This window comes from Podarcis vaucheri (assembly GCF_965113315.1).
Source record: "Podarcis vaucheri genome assembly, chromosome: 10".
NCBI lineage: Eukaryota > Metazoa > Chordata > Lepidosauria > Squamata > Lacertidae > Podarcis > Podarcis vaucheri.
This window is the reverse complement of record NC_138748.1, coordinates 74,853,853-74,868,075: the sequence shown is the minus strand read 5'-3', so window position 1 is coordinate 74,868,075 and position 14,223 is coordinate 74,853,853. Positions and strand designations below refer to the sequence as shown.

The 14,223-nt window shown below is 50.7% G+C and overlaps 1 long non-coding RNA gene across 1 annotated transcript; it reads left to right on the top strand.

Annotated features, from left to right (window-relative positions):
• Positions 1-5,230: 5,230 nt before the first annotated feature.
• Positions 5,231-7,208, top strand: LOC309541984. Its single transcript, XR_014224033.1, has 2 exons — positions 5,231-6,018; positions 6,820-7,208. It is a non-coding gene; the product is annotated as an uncharacterized lncRNA (long non-coding RNA).
• The last annotated feature ends 7,015 nt before the right edge of the window (positions 7,209-14,223 follow it).

Genomic DNA, 14,223 nt, shown 5'->3' with positions numbered 1-14,223 from the left:
TTGCAAGTCCCTTTCAGGTTTGCATAAAGCCACACATCCCATTCACCGAGATTTAGGGTGCGGAGAAAAGATTTGCAAGTTCTTACAGAACTTTAATGCAAATCTATCTCCGAATGGGGGACTGATACGGAACGGAAGGGGGGGGCTCCTTTCCCCCTTCCTTCTAGGAACATCCGAGGCCCCGCTTATTCCTATGGCCCCGCTTTAGCCAATCACAGCCATGCATTCGTCCTGCAGAAGCTAGCTCAGGGAGCTCCTGCACGCCTCATTTCACCCCTGACAAGCTGCTGACGGCCCCCCACGGCGAGAACAGTGGATCCGAAACCAGGGACCTCCTGTTACAATGTATCCATTCTGTTTCTGCTTTTGCCCTATAGTACAGAAGGGGTTTGAAATCATTGAAATCTTTAGAAATTGATATAAAATCAACCGTAACTCCGATTTCTTCGCTCTCAGTGTCATTCAACTCAGTTCCCCGTGGACTCCATGATGCTATCCCTACTTCCATAATCCCCAAAGCGGCAGGTCACGTACGCAGGAACTTCTTAATTCGCCAAACCTTCCCTTTAGGCAATATTAGGTGGCAGACGATGCATATCTCTGACCCATTGTCTTGCCACCACCGGTACTCAATAAATGTGTATCTATGTATATTTGCCGCTCCGCATATCCCCCCTCCCTCATCCGAAAATGCTAATTAATGTAATCCCACCTTTTCATAATGTATTCATGACGTGTAAAGTATATTCATGATGTAACTTGTGAAACCCAACCTTCCCATAATGTATTCGTGACGTTTCATGCACTGTATTCTGGGATATGGAGGGAAATTTCAAAAGTTCATGTCACCCCTTTCTCTGGGTTCAATCTCGCCTTGAACCTGTTGCGCAATAAACTTGGATCTTCTGCAGTTTGCTCCTGTGTCCGGCTGAGCTCATTTTCTTCCGCAGGGACCCACGGACTTAGTCCGATGAGCTGGGTGGCAGAGTAACCCCGCACCCAGATTTTAGCCGTAACAGAAGAGAAGACTCCCTGGAAAAGACCCTGATGCTGGGAAAGATGGAGCGCCCAAGGAGAAGGGGATGACAGAGGACAAGATGGTGGGACGGTGTTCTCAAAGTGACCAGCATGAGTTTGACCAAAGTGCGGGAGGCAGTGGAAGACAGGAGTGCCTGGCGTGCTCTGGTCCAGGGGGTCACGAAGAGGCGGACACGACTAAACAACTCAACAACAACAACAGATCTCAAAATTCCTATCACAGGGAGGGAGTTCCCTGGTCTAACTGTGCAAGGAAGAACTTTCTTTTCTTCATCCCGAACCTTCCCACATTTCAGCTTCATGGACAAACTTATTTCTCTGTTGCTGAACTGTGCCCGGGGGGGGGGGGGTGCTCTCCCTGGCAGCATATGGGAGTGTTCCAGGCGGCTGAGATGTTCAGGGACCTTGGCAGCCGGAGCCAGCTGTTTGTTCTCCGATTCGCCTCCGTGCCCCTGGATGCGTGTGTGTGTGTGTGTGCACGCGTCAGCAAAAGGGGAGGGGGCGCCAGCAGGCACCCACCAGCTAGGCTGCCCCACCCTCTTGGCCTGGGAGAAGAGCACGGCTGATAGGGCCTCCCTGGTTCGAGGTGCTCTGCTCCCCCTCCCTCTGGGTGACTGCTCTTCTCACCCAGCCAAGGAAAACACTTCCTCACGAGAAGGACCCGGGCTTCTGCACACCCACCATGAATCAGCCGGCCTGACCTGCTGAGGCTTGCCCGTGTATGGGCTGGCAAGGGACATTGAACAGGCTGCCAGGTCATCGCAAAATCCCTGTGCTTTTGAGAGCTGCCGTTGCTCATTTTCCAAAAAGGCCTGAATTAAGGTTTCTTCAAGGGTCCTGACCCTCCAGCAGCAAAGCCTCCTGCTCACTCCGTACAGCCCCCCACCCCCGACTTTGGCCAACATTTGCTGCTCTTATGAGAATTATAAAGTCTAAGATATAAAATAAATGTACCAGGCAAACACATACATATATAAACCCCATGTCTTAAACAGTATAGATGTTACCGGAAAAATCCGAGGGCTCTCTTGGACAAAAACAAAGACACCAACCAGGATAACTTGGAGCAAAACAGCAGCCTGTAGGCTTGGCCTTGATTGAACTGTTGCAACAGGGTATTCCCTTCCCTTGCAAGAGAGAGGAAAGACCCAGAAAGATGGTGTGCAAGACCTTATAAAGACTTTTGAAATTGCCACCCTGTAGATCAAGACCACCCCCAGAAACATCATGCATACATTACAGAAAGGAGGGGTTGACATCATGCATACATTACAGAAAGGAGGGGTTGAGGGAGGAGTTGTGGTGGTAACCTGAGTGTCCTGTCACCTGGCTGGTTCCTCCTTTCCCCCTGCCCATGAGTCACTTCCAGGAGACAAAGGGGAGTTTGCAGTTTCCTGCCCCCAGAGGGAAGATCTGATTATTGTCCTTTGTTTCAGTCCATGCTGAATCCACTACCATATGCAAGTTCTTTGTCATTTTGATTGTCTTCTGTCTGGGATTATCAGGGTTGGCATAGCAACTGGGCAGGGCTCCTGTGGATGTGCTGGGATGGTGAAGGGATTATGGCTGACCAGAACCAAGCCACCCCCCCCCCTTTGATAGTCCTTGTCATATGGAGTAATATAAAAATGGAACAGTGCAAATCCGATGTATGGTTGATTTTTCTATGAATTTATAACAGAAATGTGGCGTATGTAATGTGTGAGTGTGAGTGTGTGTGAAGTTTGTACAAACAGAATGATTGGGGTGGGGGGGTTCCTGCTACAAGGAAAACAGCCCTAAAGCCATTTTGACTCTTTCGGTGACCTCAGCTATTCCTCTGCAGTTTGTATGGAAAGGGGAAAAGCCTCCCCATTGTCTCTGTGCTCACAAATCCTGCCTTAAGAGCACATTTAAGATAGGAATGTCCGCCCTCCCTTCCCCACAGGCAGGTGGGGTTTGCGGCACCAAGCAGGGCTCACCTGGGGGGGTGCCTCCCATCTGCTTGGGCTGGCCTTTGACCCGCCCTTGGTCAGGAAGGACAATGGAAGGCCAGATGGGGGTGGGACTAAGGCCAAAGAAAAGAGTCTGACCCCCTTGTCCAAGCCTCTTTGGTGTTCTTCCTTACAGGATCAAGATCATCTGGAGTGTGTCCTGGCAGCCAGATTGAGGTAAGTAACCGGCCTTTTTGCGTTTTACTCTGGTACAGACAGGGTTTAGTGTGTGTGCCCGCAATAGGGCAAGCCTGTGACCTGGACTCAGGAATTAAGTATTTGTCACCACAAAAGAATGGCCAGGTTCTCCAGGTAAACCCAGGAACAGGTTTCCTGCCAGACAGAATTCTGCTGCAGACAGCCCCTTCTGTGATGGATGGTTGATGTATTGGGGGGGAGGGTGGTCTTGGGCTGCAGGGTGGGCAATTGCGGAACTCCATATAAGGGCTTGCGCACCATTGTTCTGGGTCCCCCCTCCCTCCTGCGTGGGGGGAGTGGGGGACCCTGTTGCAACAGTTTAATAAAGATCAGGCTTACTAGCCGCTTTGCTTCTCAATATTCTCTGGTTGGCCTCTGTTATTTTCTCCTACTGATAGAGAACCTACATACGGGCTCTTGGGTACCCCATAAGGGAAATGGATGATGTCCCCGGGCCAGATTTAGAAGGTGATCGGGGCCAGATCCGGGCTCTGGGCCTTATTTTGCCTTACTCATGGGCTAAGCAGACATGCAGACCCCTTCACCCCTCCCCTCCCGACTGCAGCCTCCCAAGGCTGCTTTTCATTAAGGCAAAACAGAAAAAAAAGCTCCTGTCATTACATGGATTTGCGCAAGCCGCTTCCAGTTTGCCCCCCGGGTCATCTTGTCTGGAGCTGAAACAGATTTCAGAGAAATATAAACTCCTGGAAAACGCTCTTTCTCGAGTGCATTTACTTGCGGTGATTTGCTTTTATTTCTTCCTGATTCCATTTTTAAAAGTACATTCCCAATTATGGATGCTGGCAGGTCTCCGTGCTGCTGCGAATGCGGGGGGGGGGGTGTGGACGGACGGGGGGACAGGGAGGAGTTTGTCAAGGTGATCCTTAACGTTTTTTTCACCTAGGAGCTTTCTAAAGAGCCCTTTCTAAATTAAACTTCAGAAGAACAGCATTTGGGGGAAAAACTTGACATTTCGGATGCGGATTTCAACATGTTGCAAACGAAAAAAGGCAATTTGCTTTTCTCATTTGAGTGAGCCCCTCCCCAGCTGAATGTGGGGGGGGGCACCTCCCTCCTGCTGGGTTTTTGCCAAAGCAAGTGTGGCTGCTCAGGAGAAGGACAGACGGGAGGCATTCCTGGTGCCACAGGACACGTTCTCTGGGTCCTCCGGTGAGATTCAGCCACATGCCAGCAAAGTCGGGTTGCATTGGGAGGTTCCACGCCCTAAACCTGCTTGCCACATCACCTGGGGAAGCCTCATTCAATAGCCGTGTCCTCAGATCTCCCTGGAAACAAGGCAGGTGTCAGGGACTGGCTGGCCATGGACGGCACCAGCCGAGGAACCCCCAAGGGAAGCCCCAGAGGAGGAAGGCTCAGAGGGTGCAGGGAGAAGATGGTGGCAGGAGGGGCAACAGGGCTTTGGGGGAGCAGAGAGCAGGTCAGACTCCAAGGCTCAAGCAGAGGAAGGGGGTCAAGAGGCAGCTGAAGAATCCAGGGAGTCTCCCTCTGCGGTGTTACTGGAATTTATGTAAAGGTGTGGGGCGGTTGCCCCTCCAGCAGACATCATACGGTAAAAAGTTAAAGGTAAAGGACCCTTGGACAGTGAAGTCCAGTCAAAGGCAACTATGGGGTTGTAGTGCTCATCTCGCTTTTCAGGCTGAGAGAGCTGACGTTTGTCCACAGACAGCTTTCCGGGTCATGTGGCCAGCAGGACTAAACCGCTTCTGGCACAATGGGACACTGTGACAGAAGCCAGAGCACACGGACATGCCGTTTACCTTCCCGCCACAGTGGTACCTATTTATCTACTTGCGCTGGTGTGCTTTTGAACTGCTAGGTTGGCAAGAGCTGGGACAGAGCAATGGGAGCTCACTCCATTGCAGAGATTCACACCGCTGGCCTTCTAATCAGCAAGCCCAAGAGGCTCAGTGGTTTAGACCACAGTGTCACCCGCATCATACACCTCCACCCTGCCCCTGACTACCAAAATCAACACAATCACTCCTGCAAATGTCCCCACAAAACACTTCATCACAGTTTTTCCTATCTTTATTCTGCTGCAGAATACCAAATGCAACAGTTCACTGATAAATGTATCTATGTACTGGCTCACTGGGAAAACTTCAGAAATTCATATAAAATCGCTCCAGTGTGGATTTGTGCCACTCCACTGTTCAGGAAAGGAATGGCTCCCAAGGGGGGAGTCTGGGATGTGGACACCCCTAATCCCTCAAGCCTGAGACCACTACTCAGCCGCCTCTTGCACAAGAGGTAATCACTGGCAAATGGCTGCCAGACAGGTAGTCATCCCCCAGACAATAGCAGACCCTCCAGGAATGGATTCGGTTCTCAGCTCAGGACAAAGGAGTGTGATTACCTTGACCAGAAAAAACAGGAACTTGTAAATATTTCTTTTGTATCACCTGAAGGGTGTGAGGTGGGGGGCAAGGGAGAAATGGGGGCAAGCCTGATGAACTGGTTTCTGCCAAAAAACACCCCCAACTCTCCCCGTTTGTGACATATGTATGATGTATGTATGATGCTCCACCAAAGGTGTTTATTTCCGCCCTCCCTTCCCTACAGGTGGGTGGGGTTTGTGGCACCAAGTGGGGCTCACCTGGACAGGTGCCTCCCACCTGCTTGGGTTGGCCTTTGACCCGCCCTCGGCCAGGGAGGACAATGGCCGGCCAGCCGGGGGTGGGGCTAAGGCCAAAGAAAAGAGGCTGACCCTTTTGACCAAGCCTCACTTGGTGTTCTTCCTTCCAGGATCATCTTCCAGGTTGCAGGACGTGTGAGCAACCAGGTTGAGGTAAGTATTTTGCTTTGTTTGTTACAGGGTTGCTTGCCAGACTTCCTTGATTGTTTTTCAGCGGCGGTGGCACTGGGGAGGGGCTGTAAGCCCCCTCCGCGGTCATTGCTTGCCGTGGGGGCGCCTTGCCGGGCCCGAGAGGGCGGCAGGTGCCCCAGTCATAGGCCGCATGGTGGCCTTTTTATTTTGGTGGCAGCGCTGGAGAGGGGAATTGGAAAAGGGGGAAAGGAAGCATCTCTTTATTCAGGGCTTCTTCCTGCTTCTTCTGTGTGGTGGGTGGGAGTCCTGTTGCAACAGTCTTTGAAGAAAGACCAGGCCTACTGGCTGCTGTTTTGCTCCTATATTCCTGACTGGTGTCTTTGGCAGTCCCAGTGGGCCCAAGGATTTTCCTATAACACCAAGAATGTGCAGGATATTGAGGAGCAGAGACCAGAGGTGTGCAGACAAAGTTTGAGACATTTGGGAGAGGAGGGTTCTTCTGAAGGGTGGGGGGCTGGGACCTCCAGTCCTGGCAACTGCTCCACAGAAGCCAGACCTGCAGAGCTGGAAGTGGCTTCCCCGAATAGTTAACTTCACTGACGACAGAGCCCTGCATTTTCCCTGCTGACCTGCGTCTGACTTCAGCCCCGACAGCAGGAGGAATGGCCCATGAGCAGGTCTCTTGTCCGCTCAGCCCAGAATTGCCTCCTTCCTCTCCTCCTGGTTGCGGGTCTTGAGCAGAATCTGCTACGGGAGGCTGGCAGGTGGCAGCTTCTGCATGCGGATCATGCGCTCCTTTAATGCTCCACGCATCTTTTACAGTCTGCCTGGTGCTTCCTTTACATCCTTCACAGTCTGCCTGGCTTGTCAACAGCCTTTGCAGATGGGGAGCCAAGCCTGGAGAGAGAGAGATTTGATGGAGGAGAGACTTGGAATAATAGAACTGAGTGGTTAGGAGGGGCCCCCAGGGGTCATCCAGCCCAACCCCATGCATCTAAAGCATCCATAGCAGATGGCCATCCAACGTCTGATTTCCTCAGCCTGGCACTCTTCGGCTGTTCGGGGCTAGAAATCCAATCAGCCGCAACATTCGTAATCCTGGGCTGGCAGGAGGTCCATGAATGGTTGGGGACTTGAAACTTATCCATATGAATAATAATAAAAAAACCCAACCTCACACACAATCGCAGGCATAAAACGAAGAATTAAAACAGAGGCCAAGTGATTGTTTCCAAATCCTGAAGAGCTACGTAGAGCATTGCCTTGAACATTCAGTTTAGCTTGCCTTGAACATTCAGTTTAGCTTGCCTTGAACATTCAGGGCACTTGCTTGCAAGGCTCAGGATAGAGCAGTCATGTTAAAGCAGCAGCATTTGACTGCTTTGCTACTGACACTCAGACAAAGGATCTGGGATACAACCCTCAGGGCTGAGGTTCCAAGAAAATAATTGACAGCTTATCAAAAGCAAATCTTCACAAACGCTTTGAAATGGTAAATGATCAAGGGCCTGGAAACCGAGACTTCGGAGGAGGTTGGGTATCTTCAGCCTGGAGAAGAGAAGACGGAGAGGTGATTTGATAGCCATCTTCAGATACCTGGAGGGCTGTCACATGGAAGACGGAGCCAGCTTGCTTTTCATTAACATGCTATGGTTTCCTAAATGTGTTTGCGAAGGAGAGGGTATGGGTTTGTTTTCGTTTCATTTGGTATTTTGTATTCTTGTTTTGTATTTTTCTGTTGTGAAAAATACAGCAATGGGGAGTATACAAATTTAATAAATCCATATGAAGGACATTATACAAATGTATAACAACGACAATTTGTCCCACTCCAGAGGACAGGGCAGGGAATCAAATGAGCCAGTGTGGTGTAGTGGTTAAGAGCGGTGGACTCGTAATCTGGTGAACCGGGTTCGCTTCCCCACTCCTCCACATGCAGCTGCTGGGTGACCCTGGGCCAGTCACACTTCTCTGCCCCACTTCTCAGCCCCACTCTCCTCACAGAGTGTTTGTTGTGGGGGAGGAAGGGAAAGGAGAATGTGAGCCGCTTTGAGACTCCTTCGGGTAGTGATAAAGCGGGATATCAAATCCAAACTCTTCTTCAAATTACAAGGAAGGAGATTCTGAATATGCATTAGGAAGACCATTTTAATGGCAAGAGTCATTCAATGGTGGACCCGACTCCCTCAGCAGGTGGCAAGCTCTCCTTCATTGGAGGTTTTTCAACAGAGGGTGGAAGGCCATCATTCAGGGGATTCCATAGCTGTGATTTCTGCATTGAAGGGGGTCAGGCTAGATGACCCCTGTGGTCACTCTATGATTCTATGAGGTTTTCTCTCCCCCATCTGATTTTTCCAGTCTGCCCATTCTGATTTTGAATGAGAAGTGTTCAGCTCCATAGTCCAAGCACTTTAGCATCCCTTGGCATCCCTTGATTTTGGCAGGCTTAGAAGTCTCAGAAGACGTCAGCAGTCAAGTACTAAACATCAGCGGGTGTCATTCATCAAATGTTCATCAATAGATATTGAACCTTGAAATCAAGTATCCTTGGGTGTCAAATACAGACATCTTGTCCCTGGAAACCAGAGACTATCTGGAGAACGACTCCAGCCGTTTCAAAGAAGGTTTTGGAGGAGTGATTTTGGGAGGAAGTTCAAGGTTTACTGAGAGCCCTTTGGGAAGATGACAATTCTCTTTCTGTTAGCAGAGACCAGCCTTAAGCTGCCTCATCCCTATAGCAGCCTGGGATGCTGGAAACATCAGGACAGATTAAGGTCCTTCTTCATGCAGCACATAGCTTAGTGTTGTCGACACAAACTGGCAGCAGCTGTTCTCCAGGGTTTCAGACAGGGATGCCATCCCATTCCAACCTAGAGGTTTCACCCAGCGGAGACTGAGCCCCAAACCTTCTACAGTGGTACCTCGGTTTTCGAATGTAATCCGTTCTGGAAAACAGTTTGAGATCCAGAACTTTCAAAAACTGAAATCTCAGTACAGAAAACTCAATATGGAAAACTCAGCACAGAAGCCGCGTGGCATGTTCGACTTCTGAGGCATGTTTGAAAACTGAAGCATTCTGGGTTTACGACGCTCGAAAACTGAGACATTCGTCAATGGAGACGTTTGAAAACTGAGGTACCACTGTATATTCAAAGTGAGTGCCTAACCACTGAGCCCTTTCCCATGCTGGACGTGAGGGTGTCATAGACACCTGCCCTCGGAAGAAGATTCCTTCTGGCCTTTATCAAGACCCTTTTGGCTGGGGGCCTTGCTAGTAATAATAATAATATTTTTATATTTATACCTCACCCTTCCTGGTTCAGAAAACCGGGCTCATGGCAGCTAACAAATTTAAAACACTTAATTATAAAAGCAGTATAAAATACAGTATAAAAACATGAATAACAATAAAAATCAAAAATCAATTTAGGGGAAGTAAGCCTTAGATAATCCCCAGGGCCAGCTGGCTGAATTGGTCCTACTTGGGCCAGCGAGGAGGCCAGGGGAGAATTAGCTGTGGGGTCTCAGAGTGGGTGATCTTCATAAAAGGGGAGGGGGAGGGAAGGAAGGAAGGGGAATAAAAGATCAGGCTGAATTCAAATTAAAGGCCAGGCGGAATAGCTCTGTCTTACAGGCCCTGCGGAAGGAGGTTAAATCCTGCAAGGCCCTGGTCTCCTGGGACAGAGCATTCCACCAGGTCGGAGCCATCACTGAAAAGGCCCTGTCCCTGGTGGAGGATAGTCTAGGTCAGGGGTCTGCAACCTTTAAGACAAAAAGAGCCACTTGGACCCGTTTCCGAAGAAAAAAACAACAACTGGGAGCCGCAAAACCATTGCGACATTTAAAACAAATATATCTCAGGAGCCACGATCTGACAGCGGGCGGGAAGGTGACGTCAGGACGGTGCGTGACTAACGCACGCACCGCCCCCATGCGACGTCACAGCTGGTACAGCGCCTGCCACAGTGAGGAGTGTCGGGGCGCACAATGCGCCTCCTCCCCTCGCTAGTATCCGCCCCGGAGCCACAGCAAAGATGTAAAAGAGCCACATGCGGCTCCGGAGCCGCAGGTTGCAGACCCCTGGTCTAGGTCCTTAATGTAAGAACATCAGAAGATCAGGCCAGTGACCCATCTACTCCAGCCTCCTGTTCTCACAGTGGTCAGCCATGTGTCCATTATGGGAAACCAGGAAGCAGGATTTGGGCACAAGATCCCTTTCTCCTCCTGCAGTTTCCAGCAACTGGGATCCAGTAGTATTGCTGCCTCCAGCTGTGGAGCGCAGAGCATAGTCATCCTGGCTAGGAGCCGCTGATAGTCGTCTCCTTCATGAATTTGCCCAATCCTCTTCTAAAGCCATCTAGATTGGTGGCCTTCATTTCCTCCTGTGGGAGGGAGTTCCACAGTTTAACTATGTGCTGTGTGAAGAAGGCCTTCTTTTATCTGTCCCAAATCTTCCAGCACTCGGTTCCATTGGAGTTCCAGCATTATGAGAGAGTTGCACAGGTGCCATGACACAGGTTGGCACAAAGCATCCCCATGTTAATGCCCAGGTGCCTCCTCTCGGTCCCATCAACATCCGACACAAGAGGGTGAGACGAGACGGGGCCTTCTCTGTGGCTGCTCCCACATTGCGGAGTTCCCTCCCAAGAGAGGTTATTTCGCCTGGCCCCCTCCTTGATATTTCTCCACTGGCAAGCTAAGAACTTCCTAGTCAGGCTGGTCTTTGAAAACTGACGTGCCGGCAATGTTGGCCCCTGGGCTGCTGTCGGAGTAACCGGTGTCTTAATGCTGGTTCTGAACATGTTTCATTGTATCGCAACTCTTGCTTTTAAGCAATTTCTTCACATTACTTTGCATTTCATAGCGGTGCTTCAAAACCACCAGCCGCCTTGGATCCCCACTTGGGGTGGGATATAAATACATTCAATGCACAAATAATCAAAACTAATAAAATGCCTCTTGGCAAATGGAGATGTTGAGTGGCACCGAGGGCAGAGACTGTCTTGCCAGCCCGTGTATCCAGGTGCACAAATAAATATAAAAAGCACTCTATTTTTATTTTTTTGAAGGAGGCTGAAGAGTGTGACCCACCACCAGGCTCACTGCAAATGGCTTGGGGTGGGCTCTACACCCCCCAGCACAGTGCAGGAGACTGGGTGTTGTAAAAGCGCCGTGCACCCCCCCCCCGCAAGGGAGCCTCTGCTGAAATCTGCAACTCTTCCCTGCCCCCACCCCCCGCTGGCTCTTTTTGCTATTCAGTTGACAAACAGCATAACCTTTGGCAAGCAGAGATTTATATGAGTCCTGAGCACCGCTAATGAGGAATCGATAAGGGCCGGGTGGACCCAGGATCTTGCCAGCAAAGGAGCGGGTGGGGGAGGCAGAGACACCCCACCAGCCTCATTCTCACGGACTCCTGCCTTGCTCAGTTCCACCCTTCTCCTCTCAGGAACTGTCCTGGGTGCTGAACCCGGCAGGAGTCTCGCCTGCAGCAGAGAACCTTTGCTGTTCTATCATGGCTCTGCCCTGACTCTGCAGTCGGAGGCAGGGGTGCTTCTGAATAGGTAAAGGTTGTGGGAATGTTCAGGGAGGCAGGAGAGAATATATTGTTTCTTAATATCCTTTCCAAACTTGCGTGAGCAAATTCTATAACTTAGCAGAGTTTTAATCATTCCCCTTTAAACGCACAGCGCTTAGCTTGTTGCAAGCTTATTTAAGCTTCTAAATATATAGGATTCCTGGTAATTCCCTTTACTCCCTCTTAAAAAGAATAGATACAGCACAAAGTTGTGTAAAAAGTATAAAACAAGTTTACTCACACATTCAGTTCACAGATGGATCCCTGAAGGCAGACTTAGTTACAGAAGTATATACACGTGGAATCTATCCCATAAAGAGATAGTCCTTTTGTGCTCTGCTGGCTAGAAGCCAACAGGGCATCTCTATAACAAATGGAGTCGGGGGGTGCTGTGTCCCAGGTGCTTTTGTCACCTGGGCAGGTAAGGTCACATCCACCTCCAGTCACATGTAGAGGAAGTTTGTCCCAGCCCAGGAGGAAACAGGAAGTTCTACTGGCTGAAGCAAACATCCCATTTCTTGTTCATTTTAGGAATGTTGTACTTGACTGCTATCTGTGTTTTACATCCCACAAAGGCAAAGGACCCCTGGATGGTAAGGTCCAGTGAAAGGCGACTCTGGGGTTGCGGCGCTTTCAAGCCGAGGGAGCTGGCGTTTGTACACAGACAGCATTCTGGGTCATGTGGCCAGCAGAACTAAACAGCTTCTGGCACAACAGAACACCGTGATGGAAGCCAGAACGCACAGAAATGCTGTTTTCCTTCCCACCACAGCGGTACCTATTTATCTACTCACACTGGCATGCTTTCTAACTGCTAGGTTGGCAGGAGCAAGGACCGAGCAACGGGAGCTCACCCCGTCGTGTGGATTTGAATCGCCGATCTTCTGACTGGCAAGCCCAAGAAGCTCAGGTGTTTAGATCACTGCACCACTCACATTCTGAATACCAGTTCCTGGAAACCATGGAAGAGTAGACATCTATGGGACCACCTCTCCTGGTATGTCCCATGGAGGACCTTACGGTCTTCAAACAAAACCATTTTGGAGATCCTGGGCCACAGGGAGGTTAGGCTGGCCTCAACCAGAGCCAGGGCTTTTTCGGCCGTGGCCCCGATCTGGCGGAATGCTCTGTCCCAAGAGACCAGGGCCCTGCGGGACTTGACATCTTTCCGCAGGGCCTGCAAGATGGAGCTGTTCCACCAGGCCTTTGGCCAAGGCACAGTCTGACCCCCTCTCTCCTTCTGTAATCCTCATAGGACTCTAGCCCAATGGTTGCCATTAATTTGATTCTGAATTGATTTTAGAAAGAACTGATTTTAGAATGTATTTCAATTAATTGATTGTGAATTTATGTAAACTGTGTTATTTACTTTTACTGTTGTTAGCCGCTCTGAGCCCTGCTTCGGCTGGGGAGGGTGGGATATAAATAATTTTTTTATTATAATTATTACTGTATTATCTAATGGAGCTGAATGTTGGAAAATCCAGAAGAGATCAAAGGAAGGACTTCTCCCCGCAGCAGGTTAAACCGCAGAACTCTCTCCAGCCAAGGAGGCCACCAACCTAGATGGCTTTCAAAGAGGAGAAGACGGGACAAACTCACTAGGAATGGCCATGAGCCACAACAGATACACTCTGCCTCCATGGCTGGAGGAAGCAATGTGTCCGGAGTGGGTCAGCCATCAATCACACTGAGTAAGTGCAGGGGAAGGCTAGGGATGACTCCTAGGCATGACGGCCATGCTCTGCCTCCTCCATTGGAAGCAGCCCTTCTTCTGAAGCCTCAGGAGGGGAGAATCCTGCTTCCTGGCTTCCCGTTGGGGCATCTGGTTGGCCACGAGGAGAGCAGGATGCTGGTGGGCTGGGTCCGGGGGTGACCCTAGTAACACGGTCCAGGACCAGTCCAGAATCCGAAGGTTCTGCTAGGAGTCAGTCCGACAGGGCCAAGGCAGGACACGAGTCAGGTAACCAGGCAAGGTCAGGCACAGGATCTCAGGCAGGATCTGGCAAACAGCAATGTTGCTCCCGCAACCTGGGGTGGGGTCCGACAGCCTTTTATCTCTGTCGGGGTAACGGCCGGTCTGGATCCCCTGGCGACTCACCTCCCTGTTTCGCCCGAAGGCAAGCACTCCTCCTGCAAGTACTCAGGTCTCTCCTTCTCTCAGACCTCAGTCTCTGCAGCTCAGGAGACGTCGGTGGGTTACTAGACCCAGAGGCCGCCTCAGCCTCCCCTGACCCAACTGGTAGTGGAGCAGCTGTAAGTGATGGCCCAGCTGGAGGCAACGAGGTAACCCCCACATCTGGAGCCAGGGCAGGCTCAGGCCCCTGACTCGGCCCAGCTGGTCCTTGTTGCAGGGGAACCTGTGCAGACTGGGACTCTTCAGGATTAGGCCTCAGACTTGGTTCAGATGCCGCCTGAGGAAAAGGATCCGGTGTGGACTGAGTCTCCTCCGGTTCTGAGTCTGAGCCCGAGTCCCAGGCCATGACAGCTGGCCTGGTTGGGCCACTGGCCTGATCTAGGAGGCTCTTCTTGCATTCTTGCGCTCTGTCTCTGGGCAGGTGGGGAGAGGCAGGATTCCAGGTCCTGAGAAATAGAGAGGAAGGAAGAGGTGTGTGCCTTAGTGAGTGTGAGTGTGTGTGTGTGTGTGT